This window comes from Lithobates pipiens, unplaced genomic scaffold (genome assembly GCF_037356315.1).
Source record: "Lithobates pipiens isolate NorthernLeopardFrog02 unplaced genomic scaffold, aLitPip1_a1.2 Scaffold_13, whole genome shotgun sequence".
NCBI lineage: Eukaryota > Metazoa > Chordata > Amphibia > Anura > Ranidae > Lithobates > Lithobates pipiens.
Window position 1 is genome coordinate 218,513,143 of NW_027507718.1, and position 20,079 is coordinate 218,533,221.

The 20,079-nt window shown below is 41.8% G+C and overlaps 1 protein-coding gene and 1 long non-coding RNA gene across 8 annotated transcripts in view; both read right to left on the reverse strand.

The window, feature by feature from the left end:
• Positions 1-20,079, reverse strand: part of NRG1 (neuregulin 1) — an 872,712-nt gene that overhangs the window by 813,473 nt on the left and 39,160 nt on the right. The gene's annotated exons all lie outside the window — the stretch shown is intronic.
• On the reverse strand, positions 7,950-10,283 carry LOC143974631 (uncharacterized). The gene is made up of 2 exons (XR_013272257.1): positions 10,110-10,283; positions 7,950-8,748 (listed from the first exon to the last, which is right to left on the reverse strand). It is a non-coding gene; the product is annotated as an uncharacterized LOC143974631 (long non-coding RNA).

A 20,079-nucleotide genomic window follows, 5' to 3' on the forward strand; every position in this document is an offset into this window, starting at 1 on the left:
TGTACATCCCTAACGCAGGCTTTAAATTAACCAAAAATAAAATGATAACTATCTTCCCGTCGCATGTAGCAGTCGCTGCTCCCGTTCGGACAAGCGTACGGGCTCGCGGTACAGCTTTATACGCGGCGCATGCGCTCAGGCTCCGCCTGCGTCGCCCGCCCCTGACGTTCCTTGCGACCGTGTTTCCCCGCCCCTTTTACCCTCCTTCCGCTGTGGGTGTATGAGAGTGGAAAATGGCGGATGGGAGCTCAATTAGCAGCGTGAGCACCGCGGAGGAAAGGCGTGGGCCCCAAGCAAGGAGGAGATATAAGGCCACCAATATGGCATTCGAAGAGATGGTGGAGATGGTAGCTATCCTTCAAAGGGAGGATTATGATGGGCAACTTGGCCCTTACCCAAAACCCAACATACGAAAAAGCGCCATCTTGGACGAGGTGGTCACCACCTTGGATTCAAAATTCGGGGTACGGAGAGGAAAGGACCAGCTGCGGAAAAGATGGTCGGACATCAAGTCCAGGGAGCCGGACCAATATGACCGCATCAAAAAGGTCCTTAAAAAAAGTGAGTAAACTCCGCGTTTTCCGTGACTGTCGGACATAATCCTTTGATGAGATCGTAATCGTTCGTGTAGATAGTATGTAAAACTGGCGGATTTGACCGTAATCGTTCGTGTAGATCGTATATGTCAAACTGGCGATTTGAATCATAATCTTTCGTATAGATAGTGCTGTAAATAGTGACTGGACCTCTGGTGGATCGTAATCGTTCGTGTAGGTTGTCAATGAAAATATGGCGCATATGGTTGTTCGTATATGTGGGCGTAAATAGCATGAATTTGTGTATGGTGTAAACTTTATCTGGTGTTGGATTAGATTTTAATTAGTTATTATTTTTATTTTTTTTTGTTTCATGATAAACTGAATTGTCACGCTCAGTTTATCGGAAATAAATTTTTAATAAAGTTTCATAAATTTATTCAGTGCAATGTAGACTCAATAAAAAAAATGAGATAGATAGATAGATAGATAGATAGATAGATAGATAGATAGATAGATAGATAGATAGATAAAATGCTGGTTCAACATCTGGACTAGGGAACTTTTATAAGTGGATTTTGGGACATCATAGAACATTTTTGACATAATCACACACAGGTACTCCAGGCGATGATTCAAGTGTGTCCGTCTGTGAAACTTGGACAAAAGATATAAAGTATCACAGTTTGGTTAAAGGCTAGGTTCACATTGCTGCAATGTACGAGATCAAATGTGATTTGCACCGCACTGCAGTGCAAATCACATGTGATCTCTGTGTGATGCGATTTCAGCCATGCATATAGTATGGCTGAATTCGCATTGCATCCGGACCAAACTTGTACATGGCCCTTTTTTTAGTCCACAGCCGAATCGGATCACATGGGTGTTCACACCATGTGGTCCGATTCCTGTCCGAGTTTAAAGATTGCACTGTGATATGAGAACTAATTTGGAGGTGTCAATAAAACTTTACACTGATACTCCCAGCAGGTCACATAGGGCAGTGCGAACTGCGCATGCGATGCGTGAAACCACAGTAGATTTGCAGCGTTCACACATCGCAGCAGTCTGAACACAGCCTAAACTGAAAAAAAGTAATTTTAAGGATGTATTAAACTAGGAGCTTGTAATAAGCAGCTAATAATTTTACACCACTTCAAACCAATGTTTCATATTCCAATTTCTGAACTCAAATATCACTATGCTTCAATTTTTTTTTTTTTTTTTTTTTTTTTTGTGTTTTTTTTGTCATTCTCATAGGGGAACAACGACTCAGACAAGAGGCGGAGCAGCCCAGGACCCCCCGACCTCGCCAGCCTGATTGGGCAATTAGCCCCAGCCCCAGCCCCAACCCCAGCCCTGCATCGGTATTGGAGCTGCCCAGTCCTGTCTCTGCGAGTGAGCTACGGAGCTCGGTATCCTCCGCTGGACCAAGCTCCGTAGCTCCACTGGATGAGCCGAGCCCAGGGCTAGATGTGGAGGAGAGTGAAAGTGAGTGTCTGACAACCCAGCTTAAGCTAAACAATTAATGGCTGTATATGTTAACCAATTTTTTGTTTCTACACATGTTTTTAGGTGATGATCTGGTTGTGGTAGCCGAGCCATTTACATCGGAGAGTGCCCAGAGGCTGATAGGGCAGATCATGGCCTGGAATGCAAGGATGGATTTGATGGAGACCAATATCCAGGCCATACAACAGCAGATGGTCACTATGAGGCAGGAAATGAAGGACATGATCGATGTTTTAGGGAGAATATAAGCCCCTTTTCCCCTAAACCAGAATCGATCATGTCCTTCATTTCCTTGCCCAAAAGTTTATTAATGTTTTTACTCGTTTTTTAGAGGCCAAATTTTGAAGATGCACACGGTGTGTCAACATGTGCTATGTGCCATCAGAGGATCGCAATGGACGCATTTGGTGTTTGCAAACCCTTCCTCCTTCTAGTATGAGAGAGGAAGGGATTGCACACACCAAACACGTCCATTGATCACTCATGATGGCACATAGCACATGTTGACATTACCAATTTTTGGTGTGCATCTTCAAAATTTGGCTTTACCCCTTGTTTGATGTAAATAGTTCAAAATCTGATTTTATTATTTTAAATTTTAATGTTAATTGTATTTTTGATATATTTATATTTTTCTATGTTTACCAAAAAAAAAAAAAAAAAAAAAATTAAAAACAAAAAAAAAAAAATAAAAAATAAAATTTTAAAAACCAATTTCCCAAAAAAATAAAAAAAAATAAAAAAAATAAAAACGAATTAAAAAAAAAAAAAAACACAAAACAAAAAAGATCTAAATAAGACTTTAAATAAGAATTAGCACTGGTTTTAATGTGCACTATTAAAAAATAAAAAATAATAAAAAAAAATAAAAAAGGTGTGTGTCTACTTCTTTCAATACTCAATACCAGTTTGTAAAGTCATTTTGTGTTTTCTGTCACAAAGGGCCTTATTTCCTATTGTCAAAAACCACTTTGCTATACAAATGCACTAGGACAAGAATATGCAATTAGTGGAAATCCAGCTGTTGCAGAACTACAAGTCCCCTGAAGCATAGCAAGACTGGCAGCCATAAGCATGAGACCCAGAGGCATGATTGACTTGTAGTTTTGCACCAGCCGGAGGTTGGCCAATTGCATATCCCTGAATTAGGACAATGTAGGAGACAAGCATCATGAAAAGCAAACAAGAACCAAACTTCAAAATTTGAACAGACAAGACATATTTCCAGAAAAAATAATTTTTTAACTTGACCGAATAATTAAATATGGAGATCACAAGAAAAAAAAAAAAATGTTCATGATTTCACCCCAAAATATTGATGAAAAAATTACTCCAAAAAAGTAAAAAAAACAAAGAAAAAATGTTGGTGACTAATTTTTTGCCTACATATTTTTGGTACAATTCTTTAGCATTTTTTTTAAATTGTGATCTCCATATTTAATTTTTCCGTCAAGTTAAAACCAAAAACTTTTTTTTATTCTCTTTTTTTTTCATTACCACAATAACCTTTTGATTTTTATTCTGGTGACAAGTTACCACAATAACATTTTTATTTTGTTTATAACCTCAAGGAGGTTAGTGTCCCTTGTTAATTTCACATTGTCTTTTATAGAAAGGTATTTGACCAAAAAACACATAGGCAATTATATTTTCAAACAAAAAATACCATTTATTCTGGTTTAACAAACAAAAAAATGAAGGCAACACTGGAGAAACTTGTGACATTTGTGTAGCCTTTTGGCCCCAGGGCAAACGTGAAACTTTGTGGACAAGAAAATTCAAATATTACAAAATCAAATATGGTCCCAGAATCCAAGACATCAAGAGCAGCATCAGATGGTATATATGTCCCCAGGCTGTGGTACAACAGGCTGCATCTTTTTGGTAGGACCAGAGTGAAGCCAGGTCATCACCTTCTTCTCTTCGCTCCACCCTTCGCTGCACCCTTCCCTGCAGACTTCCCTGTAGCCTTCCTGGGAGGCTGTGTCTCCGGTGGTGGACTCGTGGCAGGAGGAGGAGGAGGAGGAGGAGGAACAGGAGGAACCTGCTCCACAATATTACTGTGGGCAGATAATTCTCCACTGAACCCCTTCTGTAATGCCAGGAAAATGATCCTTTCGCAGTGGAGGCGTTGGCCCATCTCTAGTTGCTGGAGCCGGCTGGCAATGTAGCAGCCATAGGCCTCTTCTGCGTCAGGGGGGCTGTTTAAAACATTAGTTGCCTCTCTAATTAGTCGCAGGGATTCCTCCTGTGCCTGCGTATTTTTTTTGGCCCTTCTGGATGGAAGACGGAGGGGAGGCACTTGAGAAGTCGTCATGCTTCTGCTAGGCCCGGCCACCTCCTGCCTGACAGAGGGCATGGACTCCTCCTGGCTGAGAGTGGGCATAGCCTCCTCCTGCCTGCCACTTTCCCCACCTTCCTCCTGGCTGAGCTCCTCCTGTGTATAAAAAAAGGGACATTGTTTTAGTTTTTTGTTCATCAATCCTAAACATTTTTCAGCTCCTGACTTCAAAATTCTGTTAATACATATAAAAGAGTATCATTATGACACCACTATTTCTTGTTTCTGCTGGTGACAAACATTTCTGGCCACTACTGTAAATTGATATGTCCAAATTTTAACTATTTTTTAACAACAATAATAGCGTACAAATTCGAATAACATCTAGTTAACATCATTAATATTATGAATATCACTATTTTTGTACGGAAAATACCTGGCTCCAGATGGGTGCATCGGCTTCTTCCAGGATGGAAGGCTCATCAGCCTCTGCTGAGGTGGAGGGAATGCTGCAGGGAAGGGTGGAGGGAAGGGTGGAGGGAAGAGTAGAAAGCGACTCCCTGGGTCTACACCGGTCGTCCAGGAACCGTAGCTTTTCAAAGTACCACAGCCTGGGTACATACACATCACCTGGTGCTGCTCCTGATGTCTTGGATTGTTCGATTTTCCTCTTTTCCTTTCTGTACATATTTTGCAATATTTGAATTTTCTTCTCCACAAAGTCCACGTTTGCCTCTGGGATCCAAGTCTGCACAAATGTCAAAAGTCTCCCCAGTGTTGCCCTCCTTACGGGTTTATTAAAATAATCCCTGTGCTTGGCTTGCCACAGATTTGACATCTCTCTATACTTGTCGATAAACAGAGTTAAAAATTCTGGATCTTTGAATTTTTGATTCATTTTTCTGAAAGACAATACACAAGCCAAAAAACATAATGTTAGCTCAGACTCTCCTAATCTTAGCCCAAGATAGACTCCAGGATCTGCCACTTATTTGGGGAAATGGTTTAAACTTACCTTCGTTTTTCTTGCTCCCAACTTCTGCTCCTACTTTCGCGAACGAACATACGACATGTGGGGTTTTGTCGTTATATACAGTGCGTTCGCGTAGAACTACGCCTGCGTTGCCCGCCCCTGACGTTCTTTTAGTCAAGTTCATGGCTTCCCGCCCTTTCTGCGCACTTTAACGTACGTACGACATGTGCATTTTGGCGTAAGACCCAGTGCGTTCGCGTAGAACTACGCCTGCGTTGCCCGCCCCTGACGTTCTTTTAGTCAAGTTCATGGCTTCCCGCCCTTTCTGCGCACTTAACGTACGTACGACATGTGCATTTTGGCGTAAGACCCAGTGCGTTCGCGTAGAACTACGCCTGCGTTGCCCGCCCCTGACGTTCTTTTAGTCAAGTTCATGGCTTCCCGCCCTTTCTGCGCACTTAACGTACGTACGACGTGTGAAATTTGTCGTAAGATCCAGTGCGTACGCGTAGAACTACGCCTGCTTTGCCCGCCCATGACGTTCTTTTACAAGAATATTTCCCGCCCCCTTTTCTCTACGGTGCGCAGTAGGAGAAACATGGCGGAAACACAACAGGTGCTTGATCTTAATGACTCCAGTAGTCATGAATCCCCGGAGCCACAAACGTCCCGATCCGGAAAGCGGAGATTTAAGGCCTCAAATATGGCATTTCAAGAGATGGTGGAGATGGTGGCAATCTTGCGAAGTAAGGATTATGATGGCAAGCATGGACCATACACCCATCCGAACTTGCGCAAGGCCAGAATCATGGCCAAAGTAGTAAAGACCCTGCATACTCGTTTTGGGGTACGACGGTCAAAAGACCAATTAAGGAAGCGGTGGTCCGACCTGAAATTGAGGGAGCCGGATCAATACAGAAGGATCAAGAAACTTCTGAAAAAAAGTAAGTACTTGTCGTGTGTTCCTATTTTAGGATTATTGCATACAATACAGATCCATATGCTTTACCTTTGTACAATGTCAAAAATTGCTGCTTTAATGTTGTATACAGTTAAAAGAATCGTATCGTTTTCAACCGCTCGTAAAGTGTTCGTTGCAAACCTCGTTTTTGATACAGGGTTTGAACAGCATTTTTTGGCTGTGTAATTTATAAAGACACAACAAATGATTAGGACATTGTGGTTTAGATGTGTTTCAAAATACAATGACTAGAAAAGAACATTCAGTGTAATTGAAGGAGAGGACACTTGGCAGCTGGGTAAAAACACATCTGCACTCACGAGCAAAGGTGTGGGACACCAGAGAACATTTATTAGGGTAAACCACACGCCACACGGGGTTCCCTGGTATACTTGGGGGGGGGGGGGGGGTGGGGCATGTGTGAACCTTGGCACAAAAAGCTAATTATTTGCTTTTTTGGGCAAAGTGAATTGATTTCTCATGTCTTCACATTTTGCATCTCTTCATAAACCGACAATTCTACAACACTTTTAATCAAGGTTTCATCTTCCTAGTTCTGGCCTTAAATATCTGTGTGCTAAAGTATACCTTTTTGTTTGTTAATTTCTCATAGGGGAGAAAAGCCTCACAAAGCAGGATCCCAGGGACCGCCACCCTTGCCAGCAGGAATGTGAGGTTAGCCCCATCCCCCCCGTGGATGTGCATGTGGAGGAAGGAGAGGTGGAAGAAGGAGAGGAGATGGGCACCCCACCAGGTGAGTGTCTGACATCACAGCTTCAGGTAATCGATGTATACCTGCATATTTCCCAACACATTTTTTTACATCTATTTTAGGTGATGTTGTGGTTATGGAAAGCGACACATTTCCAAGCACCAGTGCCCCCCCCGAGGATGTCGAGGAAGGAGAGGTGGAGGAAGGAGAGGTGGAGGAAGTAGGGGAGATGGGCACCCCACCAGGTGAGTGTCTGACACCCCAGCTTGTTGAAATCCATGTATGACTGCATAATTTGTGACCCAATTTTTACCATCTATTGTAGGTGATGTTCTGTTTGTGGAAAGGGCCCCATTTTCCAGTGACAGCGCACAAAGGCTGATTGGCCAGATAATGGGCTGGAATGGGGAACTAGATGACATGCGGACTAGCCTGGATCTCATGAAGACTCAGATTGACAATATGCAGCTGGAAATGAAGAACATGATCGATATTTTGGGGAGAATATAATCCGTTTCTCCAGAATATCGATCATGTTCTTCATTTCCCTTGTTTTAGTTCAAAGATTGTTATTACTTCACCAATTTTTACGATTGTGGCTGATTGTTGTTATACATTTTTCATATTTTTTAGCGAAAAATAAAAACCCCAAAAAAAAATAAAACAAAAAAATTGACAAAATGAAAAAAAAGGAAACCAAAAAATGTTTGCCAAAGAAAGTTAAATAAACCCAAAAAAAACATTTAAGATCACTAAATATTCCATGGCACATGTGAATGTGGCCAAATTAAAATTTTGAATCATCAAGAATGTGTGGCGTATTCTTTCAATGCTTAATACCAGTTTGGGAAAAGGGATTTTGTGTATCCAGTGACAATGGGCCTTATTGAATTTAATGAAAATACACTTGGCACTACAAGTGCACTAGGATAACATAGGAGACAGCACAAACCAAAAGCAAGCAAGAAAACACATTTCAGATTTGAGGTTATTTTATTTTTTTCCTCTTTTTAAAATTTAAAGATTGGGTGGCATTGCAATGGCCCCCCTACCATTAAAATAAGTGACATATCTTTCACGCACTTCACGTGCACTTAGGGGGGCCAAGCCAGTACGGCCAGTATCCAGGCCTGTCATGGATTCTGTCCAAACTCCAGCCTCCGGCATTATTCCCGATAAATACGTATTGGAGTATTGTTTTAAAAAATTATGCAGAATGCAGCATGTGAGGATGACAGAGTTCAGTTTGTATTCGGCTAGGTTTAGAGCCGTCAGAAATACACGGAACCGGCTGGCCATTATTCCAAAAGCATTCTCCACCACTCTTCTCGCTCTGGCCAGCCGGTAGTTAAAAACCCTCCTCTCCGGGGTGAGGGCTCTTTGGGGGAATGGCCGCATTATGTGGTTGTCCAGAGCAAAAGCCTCATCCGCGATGAAGACGAATGGTAGTTCCTCCACATTCTCCGAATCAGGTGGCAAGCCCAGGCCACCTGTCTGTAGACGTCGGTAGAACTCCGTCGTCGCGAAGACTCCTCCGTCCGACATGCGGCCATTCTTCCCCACGTCCACATATAGAAATTCGTACTGTGCCGACACCACCGCCATTAACACAATACTGTGAAACCCCTTGTAATTAAAGAAGTATGACCCCGAATGGGGTGGTGGCACAATGTGTACGTGCTTCCCATCTATGGCACCACCGCAGTTAGGAAAGTCCCACCGGGTGGCAAAATGGGATGCCACAGTCTGCCATTCCTGTGGCGATGAAGGAAACTGGGGAGGCAAAAAGCAGAAAAAAAACAAAATAAGTACTTTTGCACATTAAACATTGTACATTACAACACAAACTTTAGTTCACGCTTCTGCCTAGTCACATGACACCGATCGTCTGCTCCCTGTCATTGGGAGCAGTGATCAGGGTCATGTCACTGCTAGCCCATCCCCCAGACAGTTAAGAAAAACACTCACCCAGAACACACTTTAAACCATTCCTTGGCCCCCTTGTGCTTAATAAAACACATTCACTGCATGTGACATTTTTACAGTAATCAAGACAATTTTTGACAGCATTGATCACTGTATTAATGACAATGGTCACAAAAATGTATGGAAATTGGCCAATGTGTCCGCCATAATGTGGCAGTCACCAGAAAAACCAAAAACCACAAAAATAATAAAAAACGGTTAGGCAACGCCATTACTATTTTCAAAAATGGCAAGATTTTACAAATGCCAGCAAAATAGACCATATTTCCGAAACGATTGAACTTTTAACCAAAACAATCAAGAAACGCTTAAATTGTGATTCATTTTAACACATTTTTGTTTACTAAAAGAATACGTATCAGCATCAAATGATGTCCAAAAAAATCATGGTGATATATTTTTGTGCCTATCTTTCTTTAGAGTGAAAAGAGAGAAAAAAAAGCATATTTTGAAAAATGCATTTTGGGTTTGTTGGTGGTTAATCACCAAAACTAAAAAAGCAGAGGTGATCAAAGACAACCAAATACAAAATTGCTTTGTGCTAATAAAATGAAGATAATTTACTAGGAGGAGCCATGTTACAAGGACGCACAATTGTCAATTCAAACAACGCACTGCCAAATCACCCTAAAAAGTGATGAAGGTCAGGAAGGGGGGAAAATCATTCCAGGGTTGAAGTGTGTTAAAAACTACAATATATAATTCAACATTAATTTAAGGACACACAGACTCGTTGGAATTATATTAAGTGTGTGGGGGGGGGGGATCCAGTTAAAGGACACACAGACCATTTGGGATACTATTAAGGGGGGGGGGGGGGGGGATTCAGTTAAGGGGACACAGACCATTTGGAATAATATTAAATGTTTGGTTTGAGGATAAAGCAATAGAATGGAGCTGACAAAAGACATTTTAAGTGACTAGACTAGGTGGATATGGGCCGACCATAGCATGTTGGTGAGGTTTAATGAAGGCAAATATGCATGAAAAACAAAAAAGGAGCAGTAAAAGATTGCAGCATGCATGAGGAAAAAAAGGGGACATTCACAGCATATTGCAATCATGGTAATTCGAGATTGAGGAAAGAAATACAAGGCATTAGCAAACATTAAAGATAATAAAATGTGATGTTAAATGCTAAATCTTACCTTAATATAGTCCTCCTGCAGGACCTGTATAATGGCAGAACAGGTCTCTGGGATAATGATCCCCAGAGCCTGGGGGGAGATGCCTGTCGAGAACTTCAGGTCCTGAAGGCTTCTCCCTGTCGCCAAGTAGCGCAACGTGGCGACGAGCCTCTGCTCCGGAGTGATGGCTTGCCGCATGCAGGTATCCTGCCTGCTGATATAAGGGGTCAGCAAAGCCAGCAGACGGTGAAAAACGGGGTCCGTCATCCGGAGATAATTCCTGAAATCATCAGGATTATTCTCCCGGATCTCACGAAGCAAAGGCATGTGCGAGAACTGGTCACGCTGGAGCAACCAATTCTTCGTCCATGAACTCCTCAACACCCCGTCCAAGGACTGCTCTTGGGTTGCAGAATGAACTACAACACCAAGCGCAAGCAAAGCACGAACTCGACGACGAGTACGTACACGCAACATGGCTTCAAAACGGTCGGATTGTCAAAAAACGAACTTAACAGACGTCACTGAAGAACAGCAAGGCCTGTGAAGAGCGAGCTGAAAGTCAGCGAGCGCAGTTAGATCGCACTGCAAAATACAGACACGAACTGACTACACGCACTAAAAAACAGATACAAACCTCACAAGCACAAACTGAAAAGCAGTGAAAAACGTTCTGAAAAATACGAGTCTGAAAAACGCGAATCGTCTCTCACCAAACTTCTACTAACACGAGATAAACACGAAATTAGCAGAAGGAGCCCAAAGGGTGGCGCACTTGGTATTGAACTTCCGTTTTATAGTCTCGTCGGACCTGGTGTACGTCACCGCGTACCAGACGAGCGGACTTTAGTAGGATCGTGTGTAGGCGAGTCCGTTGCGTCGGAACTCTGTTGGAACTCCGGCGGAACCCCGGCGGAATTCCGTTGGGAACTCCTTCGTATTTAAGTCCGCTCGTGTGTACGGGGCATTATACTCACTGTGGAACCTTAAGGGGTTAATCCTTTGCTTTGTTTATAAAGGCTGTTTGATCCTGTCTTCTCTGATCCTCCTCTTCTTTCTCTGTCTCCAAAAATTAACCTGATATTTACAGAGCTAGGGGACGGGCTGCACGTGCTCAGTTTGGTGTGTATTGCTAGAGAGTTTTTCTTTTTCTTGGGGGAGTGCATGTGATCAGCACAGGGCCAATCAGCACTGTCCAGACATCTCTAGACAGAGGATCAGGGGAGAATGAGAACTCCTCCTACAAGCTTTACTAGGAACTAATAAAGGTCACAAGACTGCTACATACTGCTGATGAGAAAAGGTATTTATTTGTTTATATTTGCTAAAATAATTGCATTTCCATGTTCTGTGTACTGTGGGGGATCAGATATAGTGAATGCAGGTTCTGGGTTTAGTAACACTGTAAGCAAATGGTAAAAAAAAAAAACAAGCAAAGATTGCAAAAGCACCAATCAGAAACAAAAATATTCCCCAAATGTTTTCATTTTAAAGCTGAAGTTGAAGTGTTACTAAACCCAGTAATATGAAAATTGTTCCTCTGCCCCACAGTGCGCACAGCTTATAAATCTTCTTTTTACATTAAAATATTGCCACTATATACCTTTTTGGCTGATTTGTATACCACGGTCAGTGATAAACTGCAGTTTGTCCAGTGCTGAGTTTTGAGGTAGGAGCAGATTTCCACTAGAGCCTGTATACACGCCCACATGTGTGATGTCAATATCATGTGACCTGAACAGTTCAACTGAAACAGGAAATGTTCTCTCCAGCAATAGACACTAAACTGAGCAAGTGCAGGACGGCTACCCTCACTGTATTATACGGCCTTGCAAAGAAAGACAGTGCAGGAGGGAAGGATCTGTCCATATATTGTCAAAGAGCCTTTTTACACAATGCAGATGATTAACCCCTTAGGTTCCACAGTGAGTATAACAAGCGTGCTATTCTGCATATTTAGACTGATTTTACTGTTGTGGGTTTAGTACCGCTTTAAGCTTTAAAAAAAGTTGTTTTTTTTCTCACCAGTTTTAGCTACATTACTTACCTGCGATGAAGTATGTCAATGTGAGGCTGCTGGATTGTGCAGAGATCTTCACTGCAGGGCTGCCCTGTCCTTTTTCTACTGCTAAACTTATGGCACTGTGGGAGTTAACAGCTTCAAGTCTCTGGGCTCAGATGCTCTAAAGATGCTCCTACATGTACCTGCCCCCTCCTGCCCTTTCCTCCATTGATAAAAGTTCTTTCACTGATAATGCTGCCTATAACATGATCTCTGAATTGTGGAGATAGTCACCAATCACAGGATTAACTCTCACAGAGCAATGCAATCAGCAAAATAACTTTTCTCAATAGAGGAGAGAGCAGGAGGGATCCCTAACAGATCATCTTTAGTGCAGCTGAGCCCAGAGACTTGAGACCTGTTAACTCCCACAGCTCTGTTTCAGTTTGGCAGCAGGAAGAGGACAGGATAGCCCTGCACTGAAGATTTCTACAGAATCCAGCAGCCTGTACACCATGGACACACTTACAGGCAAGTAATATAACTAAAGCTGTAGAGAGAAAAAACAAACAAAACATTTTTAACTAGACTTCATCTTTAAAGTAGTAAATTACATTTAAAACTTGTAAACCCAATATGACATCACTGGACAAAGTCCCAGATACAGTGCAGCTTTTTAATCATTCTTTGGGAGTTTAAAGTTGAACTTGAAAGCAGCAACACCAATCAATGCACTTATATATTAAAGTGACTCTTTTCTTTTCAGTGACTCTGACACTTTAGGGATAGGTGAATGCCTGTGTTCCCCACTGCACATCATGGTTTCTCTTGCTTGCCCTACTGCTGAGTCCTGAGTTTGGACTTAGCACCTGTCATAGTGGTAGGGTTCAATACTAAGTTGGCCCATCCTTTGCAGCTATAACAGCTTCAGCTCTCCTGGGAAAGCTGTCCTCCACCCCAAACTTGCTCATCCACACTATATTGCCCAAAGTATTGGGACACCCCTCCAAATAATTTGGTGGAGGGAGGGATTATGATATGGGGTTGTTTTTCAGGGGTTGGGCTTGTCCCCTTAGTTCCATTGAAGGGAACTCTTAAAGCGTCAGCATACCAAGACATTTTGGACAATATTATGCTCCCAACTCTGTGGCAACAGTTTGGGGGTGGCCCCTTCCTGTTCCAACATGACTGCACACAAAGCAAGGTACATAAAGACACGCATGAGCGAGTTTGGGGTTTAGGAATTTGACTGGCCTGCACAGAGTCCTGACCTGAACCCGAGCACATTTGAGATGAATTATAGCAGAGACTGTGAGCTAGGCCTTCTCATCCTACATCAGTGCCTGACCTCACAAATGCTCTTCTGGAAGAATGGTCAAACATTCCTATAGACACACTCCTAAACCTTGTGAACAGCCTTCCCAGAAGAGTTGAAGCTGCTATAGCTGCAAAGGGTGGGCCAACTCAACAGTGAACCCTACAAACTAAGACTGGGATACCATTAAAGTAAATGTGTATGTAAAGGCAGGCATCCCAATACTTTTGACAATATAGTGTATTTTAAGTATACATAGGGTAAGTAACTAAATTTGACAGAGTATCAACTTCTTGTAATCCCCAGTACAGTAGAACTTCAACATAGGAATGGAAGGCTAGGAGTCAGCCATGTGCTGCAGTGCAGGAAGAGGCATAAAAAATAAACCAACACACACACATATATATATTAATATATATATATATATATATATATATATATATATATATATATATTTCAGCTGTGTATTTAGCTGTTTTCTTCATCTTTGAATATGAATAGGGATGTATGTGTATACAAGATATCATTATAAAAGGAAAAGCACGCTGCAAGCACAGTTCTGCAATTTTCTCATATCCCTCTCCAAATCAAAACAACAGATAGATATTCTAAGTCCGATGCCAGCCAAAAATGAAGGTTATTTGAATGTATGAATCACCTTCAGGAAATATATAGCATATCTATAATTGAAAAACAAAGCCATTAATGATCTTAGCAAAGACAACAAACATGCCTGACATGTTTATAGGGATTTTCAAGCTGGAGAAAAATAATGGAGCACTGAAAGGAAAAAAAAAGAAGTTATTTGATGAGGCTGCTTATGGCAAATGCCCACTTAATAAATAAAGACAAAACAGTTTTAGCCTTCAAGTGAAAACCACAAATGTCCGCTTAGCACAGCTCTAAATAACGCTCTGATGGCTACGGTAATGAATGAGCTGGACCATGTCCAATGCACCTTTTATTTATAACAGTGGCACATATTCATGAAATGGAGAACAGGAGAGCTAATATTTTACTGGCACCAATTTGTATAGATATTTCATACACTCAAAATGTGCACTGTAATTGTATGCGATGCTCTACACCAGCCATTCTCAACCAGGGTTCAGTGGAACCCTAGGGTTCCTTCAGAGGTGGCTAGGGGTTCCTTGAGCTGTCACCAATTTACCTTCTGTTTGATGATGCCTACATAGTTCTGAGCAAATGTCACTTGAAGGAGCCAGTGGTATGACACCAGAGATCTTTATAGCTCTCTGTAGGGGCTATTCTTACCACCACTGTAAAAAAGGGCATTCTTCTAACTGACCACCAATGTAAGGAGCATTGTTCCCACTGACCACCAATGAATGAATTTTTGAGAAAGTTTTATTTTTAACTAACCTCTTAATGCCTGTTGCTAGGGGGTCCCTCATAATCTGCCTCCTTACTCACCTCAGCTCCTTACGTTACTTCCCTCGGCACAGGAAGGGAGATCAGCTCTGCCCCCTCCCTCTAGGCAATCATATGGGACATGTCACAGGTCCCAGATGATTGTGAGGCCAGTAACAGCACATGGTGCAGCTCGCACATACGGAGTGGTTGCCCGTCTGTGAAGCCACAGCCGGCGCCCACAGCTAAAATGCCGGCACCGTCCAGCAGAGGGGGAGACGAGCGGAGCTTCGATCCCCCACATCGCTGGACCCTGAGACAGGGAAGTGTCTGATTATTAAAAGTCAGCAGCTGCAGTTTTTGTGGCTGCTGACTTTAATTTTTTTATTTTTTTTAAGTGGAACTCCGCTTTAAATTTTGGCAAAAAAACAGATTTCTTTTTTAAAAAATATAGCCACTTGTTAAACACATTTCATTTTTTGTTACATAAAAAAATAAACCAATACAGAAATACACGCAAAAACCACCAATACAGAGAACTGTGCTATATAAACTTCATTTATTAAGTCCCCCCCCCCCCCCCCATAAAACCAAAAAACAAAATACCTTCAAAATAAGGGGAAAGGGGTAATTTATCACTGCAGATTGTGCCTAAGCAACACATAATGAGCAAAAGTGAGAGTTCCAGCTTAATTTTCACGGAAATCAATCTTACAGATGTCAATCTACAAATTCTACACTTATATCAATAATCCAAGTTAGGTTGGTTTAAATTTAAAGAAAGTGTGATTTTCCCATTTAAATGAAAGCAACAGGTTTATTTCAACCCTCCACCTGTCAACAACATTGTACTTACCTTTCCTTCTCTTTCCTCCCACTACATTTGAAGCCATAGGAAATACCTGGTACTTCTGAGTTTGGAAGAGTATGTAACTCACCATGTGACAAAATCGGGCCAGTTAGGATTGCTAAATGGAAGTGCAATAACCCCGTAAAAGTTACCATTTCTAGCTGCTGAATGGAGCTGCAGCGATCAGAAAGAAGCTAAGAACATGATAATGGGGAAGCCTTGATTAACTGTAAAGTTAACAAATCAGCAATGGGCATTTTAAAAAATCTCAATTACTGCTCCAGACTCCAGACAGTTTACTATGCTTCAGTTATGAATGAACCCAGTGTGTGAGTGTGTTCAATTAGAAAGGAAAATAACATATTTACTAACCTCTTCCCCCACTCTCCATTCAGAAACACCCCCCGCAGTATCTGGTGGGAGAGAAGGAAACCTAAGCCAGCAGCCCTGCGGGGCGGGTCAGCAGTAGGGGTAATCGGCACTGTATGTAGTGATTAGGGTGTGACCAGGCACAACTGGCACACCCCCTGTGCATGTCTATGATTGGTTCCTTGTGCTGGTTCTTTCTCTCACACTCAATGAACAGGTACTGCAAGAGGCTGATGCTAGGTCACATTCAGAAACTAACATTGCTCGAGTAAAAAAAAGGAAAAATGTATTCATATATTGATAATTACAGAGCTACATTAATTTGTGTCATTTATATCTGCCTTAGTTTTTAGGGTTTATGCACACTGGACACTCCCTAGACACCATTTTTAGCAGCAGAAAAAGTTGAATGCTGGTAAATGCATGCACCACATTGACCTGCATTTAGCAGCGTCAGGCACTTTGGTATTAATTCATTTCACTAGCCATTAAAATGAATTAACACTCAAATACTATACGTCCTGGTGTTTATACAGTGTTTTTTCCACATCAAGTGTTTTTCTGCCAAAACGCTCCTCTCCTGAACATGATTCTTATGCAGTCAGGAGAGGAGCATTTATTGCCTTTGAGGCCCCATTCACACCTGAGCATAGCGTTTTCAGGCATCTTTTTTATCGTGATTGTGCTGTGTTTTTTGCTGCGAATTTGTGCAGCGCAAAAGGCCAGCAATGTAAAAAGAGGAAAAATGCCCAAATCTGCCCAATTGGAGCGTCAAAAAAGGGTCCAGAACTTGTTTGAGCTTCAGGCGTTCGGCTTCAGGCGACTTGGAGTGGAGACGTGAACCATCTCCATTGAGAATAATAGATTTTTTCCCCTACCGCGTTTTGTAGCTTCAGGCTTCAAGCTACAAAACGCTCAGGTGTGAATGGGGCCTTAATGATGCTGCTCCTAGTAAAAGCCTATGTGTGCATGGACCATATGCTTTTATTGAGTTGTGTTCAGGAGCTTTAGCAAAAAATGCCAAAAGCTCCAAAAAACATGAGTTTAGGAGCAATCATGTCCTCCTTTCCCTTCTGTCCTCAAGACTAGGCATATTAAGTTCTTTCAGACTCTCCTGATTTGTTTTATATGTTTTATCACTTAGAGCTTTTACCATTTGTTGCCGATCTCTGGACTCATTCTGTTTTACCAATATCTTGTTAGTGGTTTCCAGAAGTGGACACAATGGGGGTTATTTACGAAAGGCAAATCCACTTTGCACTACAAGTGCACTTGGAAGTGCAGTCACTTTAAATCTAAGGGGTAGCTATGAAATGAGGGGAAGCTATGTTGATTTTATCATCCAATCATGTACAAGCTAAAATGCTGTTTTTTATTTTCCTTGCATGTCCCCCTCGGATCTACTGCGACTTTACTTCCAAGTGCACTTGTAGTGCAAAGTGGCTTTGCCTTTCATAAATAATCCCCAATTTTCTAAATGAGGTCCAACTAAATCGCTATCAAAGGAAATCGGGTCTAGGGATGGTCCCGATGTTCGGATCAAACGTAAGTTCGACTCAAACATCGGGTGTTCATTTGTCCACAAACAAATCGAACATGTGGGGCGTTCGTGGCAAATTTGAGTGCCGTGGAGTGCCCCATAATGCACTACAATATCACATTGCATTGACGGCTGCTAATTGGTCAAAGCATGCACCTAACCTGCATGCTTTTGCCAATCACAGCGAGATCTGCTGGGAGAACCATGATTGGCTAAAGACAGTGTGCCTTCGGCCAATCATGGCTCATGGGGCTAAGTCCACGCCCCACACTATGTAAGGCTGCTTACACGGTGGCCGCATGTAGTGTGATAACGTGGAGAGATTGAGAGAACTTGAGCTAGATTAGGCAGGTTAGTGGCATGCAGTCAGTTTAGTATATACAGTATCTCACAAAAGTTAGTACACCCCTCACATTTTTGTAAATATTTTATTATATCTTCATGTGACAACACTGAAGATTTGACACTTTGTAATGTAGTGAGTGTACAGCTTGTATAACAGTGTAAATTTGCTGCGCCCTCAAAATAACTCAACACACATCCTTTAGCCAACTTTGTGTACACTGAACTGCCCAAGGGGTACTGTAAGTCCAAGCTTTTACAACTTTTTTATGAGATCATTATATAGAACTGTATCAAATGCTTTGCTGAAATTACACAGAAACACCTTTATCCAAAACATTTCTGATATAGTCAACAAATTCAATCAGATTAGACTGATGTGATTTGCTCTCTATGTTGCTTTGGGTCCAGCAAGTTGTGTGCTTGTATTTATCGGTGTATAACACGCACTAGCGTATAACACGCAACCCAAGTTTAGGAGGGAATTTTAACGAAAAAAACTTTTAGGAGGGAAGTTAAAGGAAAAAAACTTACATTTAAATGCCCATCAATGCAGCCTTATCAGTGTCCATCTGCAGCCTTGTCCATCATTGCAGTCTTACCCAGTGTCCATCTGCAGCCTTGCCCAGTGCCTTTTCAGCATTGCCCAGTGCTTTTGCAGCCTTACCCAGTGTCTTTGCAGCCTTGCCAGTCTCTTTGCATTATTTGATTATTTAAAATTGGTGCCGATCTCCGCTGACTGTAAGCGGAGATGAGCAAGCGCGGCCGACATACAGAAAGCCGAGTGTACTTGGCTAGACTCGGCTCATCTCGCAGTCCCGCCCATCTCCGCTGACTGTGAGCGGAGATAAGTGAGCGCCGGCGACATACAGAAAGCTGATTGTATTCGACTAGACTCGGCTCTGCTCATAGTGAGGGGCGGGACTGCGAGAGGGGCCGAGACTAGCCGAATACACTCAGCTTTCTGCATGTCAGCAGCGCTCGCTCATTTCCGCTCACAGTCAGCGGGGGATCGGCGTATAACACGCACCCATGATTTTCCCCTGATTTTAAGGGGGAAAAAAGTGTGTGTTATATGCCAATAAATACGGTAATCATTGAACCTTCCTTTTAAGATAGATTGCATTCATTTTACTACTATAGATGCTGCCTCTGCCTCATCAGGTATGACCTCTCTGAGTCGATGAGGGAGGGAAGTTGAGGAACTTATTTTTCCTGGGTGTATCCAGGAAGTTGTGGAGAAAGGCTTTAAAGGGGCCTGAACCTGCATCTGAGCATGGTTAGTAAATGGACACTTTGCCACAGATGTCATAGAAGCAGAATAGATTTTGAGTTAAACCAACGGTTTATAGGTATCTGGTTTCTGAAGAATCCCTGTACACTGTCAGAAATGTTGAACTAGTATATTTTTACAAAATACTGTCACTTGGCTTCCATCATAATTTGCCCAACTGCAAAAGACAGCAGAAAGCTTTTCAAAATGTACTGTATGCTGTCTTTATCACAAAATATGAATTCCCTTTACAAACACAAGTAGCTTTTTAAGCATTAAGAAGAGACGAAAAATACGATTTCAGGAAGTCCTGCTTTTCTTGTTTATGCGAGAGCTTTTCTTCTAGAGCAAAATTTATTTTAAACGTAATTTCTCTATCTAATCCACAATGTTGTCCTTGATGTGTTTACTAGTAAATTGACCTCATTTTATGAAACATAAAATCAGAATATTATTGTTGAGCTGAAGGAAAATTTTAGATTTTAAAGTTAAAGTAGCTATGTCTTTTCAAGAAATACTATTTGTATCTGCACTGTCCCCTTAAAAATGCAATTTCAGAGAAACAACATTCTTCTCAGTATGAAAACACCAAGAGATGTACAGTCTTACCGTGGCCATACTGCTGCTTTAGCAAAAAAAAAAATTGGGACATTTATAAAGCACAGCTTGCGTTTCGAAAATGTGCTCAGCAAGTGAAGCATCGTTCATTTTTATGAATATGAAAAAAAAGGGTCAGCCTCTCCAATCATAGAGTGTTCTTTTTAGCACTGGAGTCTCCATGGCCTGCATTTAATGAGTTAGGACCCTTTCGCACATGTGGACCGTTGACGGATGAAAAACAGACATCAATGCATCTCTATGGAAAAATGGATGTAAATGGATGTTCATCTTTGTACATCCATTTACATCTGTTTCTGTCAACATACATT